Source organism: Lineus longissimus, chromosome 2 (genome assembly GCF_910592395.1).
Source record: "Lineus longissimus chromosome 2, tnLinLong1.2, whole genome shotgun sequence".
Lineage (NCBI taxonomy): Eukaryota > Metazoa > Nemertea > Pilidiophora > Heteronemertea > Lineidae > Lineus > Lineus longissimus.
The window spans coordinates 3450261-3463821 of NC_088309.1; the positions used below are offsets into that span (position 1 = coordinate 3450261).

Below are 13561 nucleotides of genomic sequence, written 5' to 3' on the forward strand. Positions count from 1 at the left end.
AAAGACCTTTCTGAAACTTAGTAGGTCTTTTCAGTTCCTACTGTGCCCTGAAGATGGCGATGGCGTAGTTCAGAACTTTTAATGACTTTATGAACCGGGAATTTTTAGGGGGTCGAGGGGTGTTGGGAAAGGGGGTTATTTTGGTCATTTTTGGTAATTTTTCAACCAAAAAATAAAATAAAAGAAAGGAATGTAGCTAACATAACTCTATTGATTCAGGAAGACCTTGTCTGGGAGAAGTTACTGTAAAAGACCTTAAGGCGGTTATGCAGCCATCTCTTATACTTTTTTTTCTGGCGGTCTGAATGGGGGGGGGGGGGTGAAACACCGGCGCTGAAGGTGTTAATGCACCAGTAACAGTTGCTTCGGAGAGTATGTACTAAGTACCAACAGACATAAGTGGGTCAATTCCGATTTGCAGGATTCGCCCCACTCCGGATTCGCCCCCCCCCAAAAGCACAATTTGTTTTCGGAATCCCCATTTTAGCATCACCCAACGATGAAGTCATCGTCTGCCGCTTGGTAAATTCATTGAGCGGGAGCTTCAAAATTTCTCCTCGAAAAACTTCGATTTTACATTTCTTTGCGCAAGTAAAGACTTTTTTGGGCGGTATGTTGATAGATAAGATATCATAGCTCAAACATACATAGATTTTGACCGGTTTCTTTCACTTTTGATGCAGTATTTCATGATTTTTGTGCAGTGCCCAAAAAATTGTCATGGTGCCCACATTTTTGACAAATGGGCGTTCATCTCCTCCAAAAAATGTCGATTGGGAGTTCCAGCAACCTGGTCGAGTTGCCTGATTCAGATATTTGTCTTCTTTTTGTATTTCTACATCTGATGAACTAGATTTTATAAATAATTTGAGCGTTTTTTTTATTGAAAAACGTGCACCAAAAAAATGTCTCAGTCAGTCAGTGGCCATTGCGCGTGCCTGCTGACCATGTGCTATGCCGTGTGCATTGACATTGTGCGTGCATTGAACTGAGAATAGAATTGAGAATAATTTCATCCTCGTCGTATTACAAAAACATATTTTTAGGAGGGGTGCCTCGCAATTTTTGTAATGTTTGTGGAGAATACTGATACAGATCTTTCTGGCTTCCAAGATCGAAGACTTGGCCTCCCGCTCCTGATTGAAAAGCTGAGATTGTGAAAGGACTAGATGAAACCTTGACAAAGAGGGAGATGTACCACCAAACAAACCAAGAGAAGACAAGCTCTTTGGATACAACTGGTATACAAGATGTATTTTGAAACCATTTGTGCAGGGGCACCTAACATAGCTTTGCTAAACTCAATAGGAACCGACCTCTGTGGTTGAAAATTATGTTGTTTAATTTCTTGTAATTAGCAAGGTCTGCTTTTTTGCAGGATCTGGATTGAAAATGGTTTCCAAACACCGGAGAGTCTGCATGGCTAATACAGAGGCTCTGGCCCTGATGGCTGTGCCGATCGGTCGTCAACATGGAGAACTTTTAGCAGAGTGGAGACTGGAGCCAGGCATCTCGGGTAGGGTACAGTCACATTGGCACCGGCACCAGTCAAACATTGAACTAAAAATTTGTCAGTATGAAGTTTGAATAAGTTTGGTGGCCAGCTAGAACTACAGGATGCATTTGAGGACAGTAGACGATTGTCCGACAGGAAGTATGAGTATGACAGTTCCTGTCAAATTCTTACAAGTTTGGGCTGAGTATGGTACTTGTGGATTATGGGGAGAATTCCCCCAGAATTGTGATTATTACAAATTGATGTATTATCTTTAACTGTTTGCCTTCTTTTTCAGCTTGGTTTCATAAGGTAGTTTGGCAACCCGTCATCTTCATTCTCAATCTGAGATGGACGGTCCTGTTCTATAGTGAAGAATCCATCATCTGTCATAATCCATCGCAGCCACCACATCTGAGGGACTTTGTCAGGATATGTTTGAGGTAGTATATGCAGTAAAAGTTAGCTTGTTAGTGATGAAGATGTAGTCTGCTGCAAATCTGCAGCACTTCAAGAGCATCATTCAAATAGGAGCCTAAAGCTATGCCCATCCTATGAGGTTGTGCCAAGAGTCCCACACCACATTCTTTGGTCATTGCGAGACCAGTAATAAATGATGACGATGACGACGAAAGAGGATAATGATCTATGGGGGGGGTGATGGCAACTTGCAGTACCACATTACAAGGTGACCATTTCAACTAGACTACCTTAATACCATAAGAAATTGTGAACCAGTCAGCAAGATGATGAACGCTTCAGGATATTGAAGAAATCAAGAATCTCTTTGTGTTATATCCTACAAAAATCTAATGGTTTGAGTTGTTTTTCAGCCTGGTTTCAAGATCATTGAAGAGAACCAGAACCACTACAAGAAAGCCGGGGTTTGTTCAGTGGGAGTGGATGTCACCGAGGCTGTCCAAAGGAGACTCGTACTACAGAAGAAGAAAACGGAACAGTTTGGATTGGCGTGGCTAAGTATCCATAGACAAACTGTGAACTAAAAGACCTACGTGCCTCCGAGGCATAAGGTTTCTTGTCATTTTTTTGTCACTGAGTTCATTCTGCTGTAATTTTGCAGTTTAAAAAGTCTTTGCCTCTGATCCAATGTAGTCCAGCTGCCGACATAGCGATGCCAGTCATTGCACTTGTTATAGCTGACAATGACAAAATTAAGCTGACTAAAGTTTTTGGATTGTCAGAAGACGAGGAGGAGGGCTCTAAAACAGGATGCCTTGCCAGACAAGTAGCCACCTCAGCTAGGCATTCTTGCTACGATGAAATATCAACAGTCAGTCATCGAAAGGATGGAAGCTTCAGGATGTCAAGTGTCGGAGAATTTTATGTCTAATGGCATACAAATTTATGCTAGTTATAATGGTTTGGTTTCTTTTTCAGCTGAGGTCCATGATTGGTGCTGCATCTGTCACATAGCCCCTGGGAAACCATCACAGGATCCTCGGAAACGCTTGCTGTGAACAGTAGCTGAGGCCCGCACCAAGCTAAAGACTAGCAATTCCTGGACATTCAATTATACGGCAGACAATCGCTTGTTTTCAGTGGAGGCCTAAAGTTTTTCAAGTATAAGTTGAATTCTGCTGTACTATAACCAGAACTAAGTGGATTGTCTGCCTCCTGATAGGAGGTTGGCTACTCTCAGAGAGCCTTCAAACTATTCATCCTCCTGGACAGAGGGAAAGAATGTGGCTAGATTTATTGTTATTTAGTTCTAGAGTTAGTTTTCTTGTTGAAGGATGCAGACACGGATGTTAATCATCAGTGATCTTCCTGAGAGGCAAACCAACACTCTTCTGGTATTCTAGGCACTGTAGTTTAGTAATAACTCCGGTATAGCTCAGGTAATGAAGTGGTTCATTTGTTTTCAGTTTTAAAAGCTATGCAATTTGTCGCATTGAACTTTCCTGAGATGGTTTGACTTGGTCCACTGAATGTGATAATCAACACCTTTTTACAAATGTAATGAATTGTTAGCATTTTGGTGTAACTCCATATAACTGTCAGGTGATTGCGCTCTGAACTGGTGACATTCTGATTGGTCGGAAAGTGTCATTATGGTTCATTCCTTTTCCAAAAATTTGAGACCTGATTGCCCCTTTGTTAGCACCTGAGAGATGGTGACCTCAAAGGGGCAGGACGGTGGTTATGCCTATTGCGAATGGATACCACTTGGGCGAGTCAAGTGGAGGCTATTTGGAAACCATTGCACGATCCTGAACCTGCGGTGGGTTGGTACCCCTCGCTACGTAAGGAGAAGGTTTCCTTGTAAAACTTGTTCCACGTGAATAGGCTGTACTGAGAAAAGATGAGAAGATGCGAATTGCCGCCCTGTGAATATGTCCATTGATCAGCTAGTGCCAACCCGGTCACTGTCTCCTTGGTCACCATGCCTCGGTCAATCAGCAGACGAAGCACCCAATGGCTCCGTCAGGAGTACATCGTTAACTTCAGCCTGTAGTCAAACCGGTACGCACGAACATCTTAGCTGCTAGTGATGGACGTTGAGCTTCTCATCGGGGAAATACAGTACCACTGTATACAATGACCCTATTTTTTGTTGGATTCATTTTCACTTAGGAGTGGTCAATAATGAGAATTTCAGGCCAGTCTGATTGTCACCGTTCAGAGCGTGATTACCTGACAGCTATGTGGAGTTCCCCCAACGTGTTAACTTTTTCATTCCATTTGTAAAAAAGCGTTGCTTGTTTCACATCACAATCATTGGTACTTTTGTCCTTAGCAAGATTTGAAGCTGAATTTTTTGGTTGTGACAACCTGTCACAACCTGTCTGGACACTCCAGGAGCGACGTCTAAGATATGGGTGTATACATCAACCTTTAATCCTTATTGCCTGGGACAATGTCACAACCAGTGATGGTACTCCAGCAGTGAAGCCTTTCATGCAGATTGTGACATTGTCCCAGCTATGATGGGAGGGCGTGATTAGTGACATCAAAATCCGTCAGATGGAGATGTGATGGCACCCAAAGATCTCAACTTCAGGAGACATTTTCTCTGGATTGGTCATGTATCGTTGCATTTAAACGCAAAATCATTTATCATACTACACCAATTAACCTGTTTTAGTCAAAATACATGATGAAAAAGGCTGATAGTGACACTCAGAATGAAAATATCAAATTCTCAGTTTCGAGAGTTCATCCTACTTCTGCTAGAAAGCAACATGGCTGCTGAGATGTTCTGATGGACTTAGAACAGTTGAAAAGTTTGCTAAAACTCTTATAACAGCGTTTCAAAGTGACAATCTATTCTGTTAAGCAGGTTTATGAGTATCCCTGGATACTGAACAGCATTTTGTCTATGCCATATGTGTTTTGGTAAGTTTGACAGTCTAACTTTTCTTCCGAATTTTGACCCTCGATCCTCGTGACGTTTTTTGCGTGTGTATATTGTGTATGTTTGATGTGTATACATTGTAGAGATATACAGTACATTGCCATATCACAAACTAGTGCGAGTATGACTCTGTTAGTATTGCCCATTGAATTTGTTTCCAGGTACAGTCTGTCACAGTGTCAGTAAAACAACCATGAAATGAACAACTTATTGTGTATGCCTTGTCCTTATGGCATTAACTTACGCCGTAGAGTGGAACATCCATCCTGTTGGGTGATGTTGATGTCATTTGAAATACAGTAGAACCTCCCTTGGCCTTAGTAAACACCTCTCTAATCAGGACACTTCCCTAATATAATGATAACTAACGAACACAAAATCCTGAGGTGTTGGGGAATAGGGATTTATCAGAAGCTGCATCCTCAATGAAGACATCAATGAAGACATGTGCCTCAAATCAGCTATGATTTGACTCCCAGGAGAAGTGGAGTCGCTTTCCTGGACGGACTCCTTGAATTCGCTTTGAAACTGATGACATGACCTTGTCCTCTGTACCAACAGTATTCAATGCTGTGTTCTTTACAACAGACAAAGAATTCAGTCAGAACAAATGGCAGGGTTGACCTCTATCATTTTGTCTGTCATGCTGTCTTCACTAGTTTTGTTGTCTTGACTTGAAACATGTTTAGGTGATGCTATATTCAAGGAGATAACCTAGAGCATGCACAATTTGGCTCTCAATTGAGCTACATTATGATTTCTAAAGAAATAGCAAGCCTTTACTGTCATGTCAAGCTAAGTGCACCGGAGTTATAAGATGAAAAGAAAAACTTTGTTTTCAGAATGTTTTCAGCATTGGCAGCAAGGTCGAGCTAAGTGATAGTCACATCAAAAACAACAGTCGACAGGGTAACTATTGGTTAGGCTATGTGCAATCTGTGATAACCTGCACTTTTCAACAAGCTACATCATTGAGGAAATATTCTTCCTCACCCTTTGTATTAAGTGAGAAAAACTATGTGATCAGGTGATGATTATCCATCCCATCATGAAATTATACATGTATATGTGTTATGGGCTGCTTGGCATGCTTCGTTCAGCAAGTTGTAATTCTTGTATGGTTAATAATGGTAGTTTACTTTACAAATTGAGAATCCCAGCTGAAGGTAACAATGTAAGTGATGCCAGATTTCCACTGTTGTGGGTTGAAATAGATCACTGTTGAAAGCAACCTGGAAGAGAGATGAAAACACTTTGCCGGGGAAATAAAATGGTCCGAGATATGTTGGTTATGCTGACATACACCTGCTCTCAGGGTTATCTATGTTGTCTGTGAGCTAATAACAATACAGTATATAGAACCTCTCTATAAAGGACACCCTTGGGACATAGATGGAGAGGTGTCGTGAGTAGAGGGGTCAAATTGAATGGAAACAAAGAATTTAGTCTACTGATTACCAGCTCTGTAGTAGTAAGGATTGCTTGTAGGAAAGGGGTTGGTAAAATGGCAAATCAAATATGAGGTCAGGCTCGAAGCTCAACTTTCAGTGTTCTGGTTATTGAAGTATTTGCGCCCCAGACTTGGCAGATGTCCAGTTGTGAATATGTTGAAGAACTGGCAACAAATTTTACCATAACTCACAAGATTAGATGAGAGTGAAAGAAATGAGTGGCTCATTGGTCCATCTGAAGAGAACAAATTCAATAAATGTCTGTGTAATGATAATCTATGTTGTGGTAATCACTATAATTGTTATTTTATTGACTATTGCCACCTGAAGTGTGCCATCATAATCCTCTGGATTCTTCCCCCATTTCGGCTTTATTGAATGATAGAGATGAGCTCCTACGTTACTTGGGTCTCCTAGGCGAATGCTGATTCTTCTTCTTCTTGAAATGTATTGCCATAGCCAGCTGTAGAGGTCTGAGCAAGTAAACAGCTTTACAAAGATCTCACTCTTGGGAGTGCTTCCTCAGGTTGCCAGTCTTCGATAGCGGAGTTTGAATTGAAGAAGCTGATGTCTCCTACTGCTTATTGTATCAGTTGTAACATCATCCTGGAGAGTAGTTATCCCTTCACCAGGGAAATCATGCGACGACAATGATGATAGCCGTTTTATGCGCTCATTACCTTTGCCTTGGAATAACGATGGATGCAGTGTATTCTTAATCTTAGTGCTCAGTCTAGGTATATTCAGAAGAGTGCTGTGCCATACTGCCCTTTTAACCCAAAAATGCACACTGCTTCCCTCCAATATTTTCCAATTTGTTTTGGTCATATTTGATATTCTGACTTGTAGTCGAGGATTAAGACACCATTGAGCAGTTCTTTTAATCTCGGCAGAAACCAACTTGTACTTGTTGTTAGTAAGTTATATTCATTCTACATGTATCACTGAATGACCTTTTTAAAGCAACAGAAATAATCGATCTGTAACTCTGAGACTTTGAAATAAAAGCCGTTGGCGTTGCCGATCCCTAGTACAAATCAATATCGTCGCCGATACTAAAGATGGACTATTTGATCTCCCTGCTTTTGTAATTTGTTTATGTGGAAAGTAAGGACTATAAGACTTCTCTTCTGGGAATTTCTGCAGGCTACTTGTACATGTGCATGTAGCTCTGCTGTACCTTCTAAAACACATTGGTTGCCAAAAATAGTAACTACTGTTTTCATTAATACATTCCATTTCCATTTAGCGGTTTTGGGGTCGCAACCGCAACCGTTTGGGTTGGTACAGAATAACAGAGCAGTCAAAATCACATTTCAGAGACACCATTTTTCCTAAACTGCGGTCTTGGTCGTCCAGGTAAAACATAGCCACAATTCCAAACGATTGTTGGTGCGGTTCATGTGCTAACCAGTATGACCTGCGGCCCGGCCAGTCTAAATCTTGAATCACCAGACTGCGTACAGCAACAGCTAAAGTCATAGATTCCGAGTTAATGGAATTTTTATGATCTTCTATGGCATGTTTTGGATCATTTATACTATACGGCCATTTTGGAATCCCCAATGCGGCCCCTGACTCATCCATGTTTTCCTGATTGTGTCATCCAAGCCTCCCAGACACCAGAATCAATAGAACCAATTTGCTTCTTCATGGGACGGCTATTTCGATCTCATTTGGATACCAGGATGATGTGAACTAGCCAATGTAGCCTACTTGCTTCTACAGACAACCAATTGATTTTCATGACCAAACCAACGTTTTTGTTCTAAGATTAGAAGTTTGGCTGTCTTTGAGACAGGACATGAACTGAATGGGTACCTTCTCAAAAGTCCTAGTTGGTTTTAAAAAAGACCCAGTCCAATATTCCTATTATGAATTTCTGTTAAATCCTGACGCATGTGTAAGTCACAGCACTTGGTGGTATAAGCAGTGTGAGAAGTTTTGAACCTTCAAATTTCCTGTGTCTACAAATTGAGCGTCAGTACATAGATGATGTACGTTGCAGCGGATGGAGGCAAATAGCAAGAAGTCCTCACCAAACATACTTCAGCATCATTAATTGGTGTTAAAGAACCATGTATCTGCATGTACTGGCACCAAGCCCATTATTTGTAATAACACTCAAATGCAACATCCAGCACTAATGTACATTTTCAAGCTAGCTATTAAAGCTTCCATGTTCGAGGCCGAAAAGATGTGTTTCGTCGCAAAGCATTCTGGGAAGAATGCATGTAAAAACTTTTTGACAAACACTATGTTTTATTGGCATTCCATAGCTGGCACACGAGGGAGGAATCACACGGTTATATCAGTCAATATCCAGGGTCAGGGACAGTAAATGGCTTTCTGAGGAGATATGTGGCAAAGATCTTTTATTTCACTTTAATTTAGACCATGTGCCACAACCCACCCCCCACCCCCATTCCTCAACCTGCAAGGCAAATGCTACTAATATTACTAACATGACAAACAGTTAAGTTGCGTTGACCAAGTTGATGGTGTCTAACAATTGCTGACTATATCTACAATGTATTTCCAAATGGCCATTTATTTGTTGGAGGGGGAGATGCCTTCAATGTAGTTGCTTGATGTGTTGATTGTATCAGTGCTTACATGTAGATAGAGTTGATGATGCCTGATTACTGCCTTGAGTGGTCCGTGGAATCTCTCTTGGAGATGTTTAGTTAATGTTGTTACATAAATTAGTGTTTTTGTGTGGTGCTAATGGTGTCAATTGTAGTGAAATATTGATGGAGCACTTACAGTAACTGGTAATGCAATCGGAAAGAGCCGGGGCAGTGTCGTAATGACATGACTGTGATAGCCGCTGATGTAATGGTGCTAGATCAGCAGCATGTCTGTAGTTGGCATGTATTGCTCAGTCAAGCGCTCTGCAATGGTTTAATGGTTAGCATGCCCGCCTATCACGTGGTATCCTGAACTTCAGTCCACCAAGCAAGGAGAGGTGTTCGAGGATGATCACGTGGCTGGCCCTAGAATTGATCACCAGGCTATTTGGGACAGAAACCCAGGCTCTTTACGTTTGTCAGACAGGACATGTCTTCATTGCAGTTGGGGGCACTTTTCCTTGGTAACATTTTTAGCAACAACTGGATATTTGAGGCAGGTTTCAATTAATCAGAACTTGGCAAAATACGCTGAAATGATTTGAATCAATGGCCAAGTCTAAATCTCCAGCTGGCGAAATCCCAAGCGAAGATGTGGGGAGTGGTACACACTTCTAAAGGGACACAAGTGCTTCCTGTACCATCCATGTTTCAACGTCAGACCAGAACCACAACGCCATGCCTTGTATGCACATGATGAAGAGCAACCCTTCATCACAAACATGACAAGATTCTCATCCCAACCTAATGACCCAAAGGACATCAGTATGCAGACCCATTCGCCTTGCCCATCTCCATGGAGATATCCCCGGCTATTACACCCTAATTAGCTTAAAATCAAACCAGCCCTGCAGGACCGTATTTGAGAGGAAACAGGTTGATCCTTTCCTGGAGATGCAACCAGTGTTCTTGCTCCTCTGGGTGTCACTGCTCTTCATTATTTGGCCAAACCATAGAGAACTTTAATAGTACAACCAATTCATTTGGTTTCAAGAAGTTCACTCCGCACTTTTTAAACTATCTGAACTTGGCATCTCGAGTTGCCTGGCATCCATGTGTAGGCTGGTACAGTATACCTTCTCCAGCAGGACATGTATACAACCAATGATAGCTTCAGAGTTAATCCCTGAAATGTCAATTTTAATCCCGTTATGTCAGAACAAGAGTTGAAACATACACTGTAGTGCAGCATGCATGTCAAAAGGGACACGTCTTCCGACTGAGCTGCCTCCTATTGAACCAAGGCCCTGAACAACTGATGTTCATCTCACCACATGCCCCCCCCCTTCATCAGACATGTCAGAATTCTCTGCTGCGTGCCGTGCCCTTCTGTTACAGTTCTCTAGAGTGTGTCCTCCTATCATAGCTCCCTGGCAGTCCTCTGCCATGTGTTCTCCTGTCCGCGTTCCCAACCATGGGATGGCAGGTGTTCTCCAATCAGTTCTCTACTATGCGTCCTCCTCTCAACCACCTGTCCTCCAATCAAAGGTTTTTTTGCCATGATCCCAATCGGGGTACTCTAATGAGTGCCCTTCTATCAAAGTTCTCTGCCACATCTGTTCCCATCAAAATTCACTGCCATATGTACTCTACCGCATGCCCTACTATCAGAGCTTTCTACCACATGTCCTCCAAGAATTACCGTCCTCCAATCAGAGTTCTCCATGATGTGTCCTATTATCAGAGTTTATCTGTCATTGTGCCCTCCTATCAGAGAACTTCTCTGCCAAATGATCTGTTATAGTCAGAAGAGTTGGAAGTTTTTTAGTATACAATAGACTACAGCAAACAGAATTGCCTTCTGCCCACTTCTATAGAAAACCAATGTGATACACGACACTTTATCTCATATTCCATGTACTACCGTTTCCTAGACCTAATCTGGTGCATATTGTTGTTTTCATAGAGTTATTTAAGAGAATAATGCAACACTCAATTTTAACCAAGCCTTTAGAAATTTGTCTTATATCTCCCCATGGAGACAGAGTCACAAAAATATACTTAGGATCGAGATGATGTACATCTAGCCAGCTGAATATCTCTAACCATTCTGTCTTAACACTCACAGTTCATTGAAAGGTTATACTTTTCCTGTCTATTGCCACTCAAAAATCCCTGCCTGGATTCATTTTTAAAAGTGCATGGCCATCAATTCCTAAGGTTTAGGATGTATGAAATGACACAATCACTCAAAAGAGGGGAAAGGTTTTTTGGGACAATAGGCTAGGCTGAAAATCAAATGTTGGGATTAGCAGGATTTTGGATGAACAGTTATCAGAGACAAATACCCTCTTCCCCCCTCACAACAAGTAATTCAGGATATCTGATTGCTTGCCTGCCACAGGAGCAACAGGACCGACAGTCTCCGTAATCATTCATGAATTAAAACCCCTAACCTCCTGGCATCCTATTTAGATTACCATTTGAGGAAAATGGTGACTGAATTGACCAAGTGTTTCCATCCGCCCTGTCGCTGCATCAGGATCAGATCAATATTCGAGACAGTGGAGCCAGATGTCTGCGCGGCTTTGAAATATGTGACGGGAACGGGGCAGGGGAGATTAGCAAATCCCTCGTCGGAGATGAACAACAGAGATAAACCCTGTACTGTGGACCGCAGCTTTGACAATAATAACCAGACGAATATCGACTGCAGTTGTTCATCTGGACCTAAGTGATGTAATTAATGGGCTTATTAGGTTTGGATCAATCAACTTGAGGCCAATTTATTACCGTAGTGGTGGCAATAGTGCATGTTGAATATCGCGAAAAACATGATTCAACAATGCCAAGAATAGAAGCTCTACTACAACACAAAATACTGTAAGCTGGCCAATATTCGCGGACGTTTTCTTTTTTCAGATTTTGGGAATGACTGAGTGTTGTGTTATTGAAAATTGCCAAAAATGCTTTTGATTGGAAACACCAAAAGAAATCATGTAATCCCCCACAGCCAAAATAAAATTCTGATGCGACATGATACGCTAGTCTGTCACCGTCTCAACACTGGCAATAAATGCTTCAACAAGATTTCCTCTGTGTAGTGTTTCTCAAGTTACAATTACACAATATAAGGAGAACATTGCACCATGGTGGCTGGATCTTGACTACAACCAATCTACATGATATTGAAATTCTCCTCTAGCAAACCAATATCAGTCAAGAGCTGCATGTATTATTATGTAGTTGTGAGGGACAGTTGGTGTGATAGCGCTAGATTCCAGAGGCATTGATGGCAACACACTACAATTTGATGAAAATAAAATTCATTGTCCCAGTATTGATGATGAATAACTGTAGAGTGGAAGGTGAGTGGGCAGCTCACAGCTTGGGATAAAAGCCCGTAATAAATCTGTTGGTCCATTAAGATCATCAAGTGCAATCTTGCCAATTCCCACGGAGTCCTTAAAATGTGATTAAGAACGCACAGAGCCACAGCAGCAGATAAAACCAATCCCAAATGGAGATTCATAAACCTACATGTCCAGGATCTAAGAGAAACGAACTATACCACAGACACAAGCCTGATGATATTCCAGTCACCACTTTCTAATTTCTCCAGAGAATGAACCGCCAAGTCAGCCTTTGCAAACCACACCACCACAAGTAAATATTAGAGTGGTTGGGGTTCTGGTCAGCAGACTATCAGTTACTGTACCACTCGCAGCTCTTGACCACAGCATCAATAATTAAGCATTCCGGGAAGATAGCTCCAATTGGATGGCAACCATCATTACTTGGAACACATGGGGTGACGTGACCCAAGGACTTTCAAAACGTGGGAAGTCTTGTTGGACATGTACCAGTACCCCCTGGCGGAGTGGCACCAACTATAAATTCTGGGGAAAGGTCAGTATGATGTTGACAGAGACTTCAAACTCAGCCAGCATCATCAAGCACAGATCATGTGATTCACAGGCAGATCTTCTATCCACTTCCAAAACAGTTCCACCAACCCAACTCTTTTGGGTCCATACCATTTTCTTGACTATGCTTTAGTCAGATTGAATGGTCCTAGCCTTTTTCTTACTCCATGCATTGTAGAACAACTTTGGAGATTACCAATATCATAATCGTTGCAGTCTTTTTCAAAAGTGTCATCACAAGGCATTCCGCATACTATGAAAATCAACATGATGAAACGCGACTTCAAACTAGCTCGATGATTTATTCCATTCACATACATCTCAGGCTAATACTTCCAAGAGAATAGATAAGCATCACATCTAAGAAACATGACTTCCATGCAAACATTAGAACAGAGGATGAAACTTTTCCCTGCACCAGACTTCTCTTTGCTTTGCGCTAGATTCTTTGAGTTCGATGACTTTGTCATGCATCAAAACAAGTTGATCTAGTCTTAGCAAAGAAAATGAATTTTCAAGGACCGGTATTCCCGTATCTTTTTGTTTCTTTGCGGACAAATTCAACTATTGTGGACTGACAGAAAAACCTGACAAGTGTGAGTCCACTGCTTTTGGTTACCCATGCTATCGACAGACACCAGAATGGCAGATGGACGAAAATATACACTCAGCACTAGTTCCTATCCAAGTGGAGGCATAAAAACCAATATTGCCTTGCCAGATGGTACTCAGGGCCTTGCTTG

The 13561-nt window shown here is 41.7% G+C and overlaps 1 protein-coding gene across 11 annotated transcripts in view; it reads left to right on the forward strand.

Moving 5' to 3' along the window:
* The first annotated feature begins 4551 nt into the window (after window positions 1-4551).
* The window catches only part of LOC135502055 (uncharacterized), a 125935-nt gene continuing 116925 nt past the window's right edge, over window positions 4552-13561 (forward strand). For 7 of the 11 annotated variants that reach the window (XM_064794542.1, XM_064794559.1, XM_064794627.1 and 4 more), the window contains exon 1: window positions 4566-4852. The gene's annotated coding sequence lies outside the window, so the exon portion shown is untranslated. Of the gene's footprint in view, window positions 4853-13561 lie in introns of all 11 variants that reach the window. The other 4 variants (XM_064794579.1, XM_064794598.1, XM_064794588.1 and 1 more) reach the window with 2 other exon arrangements.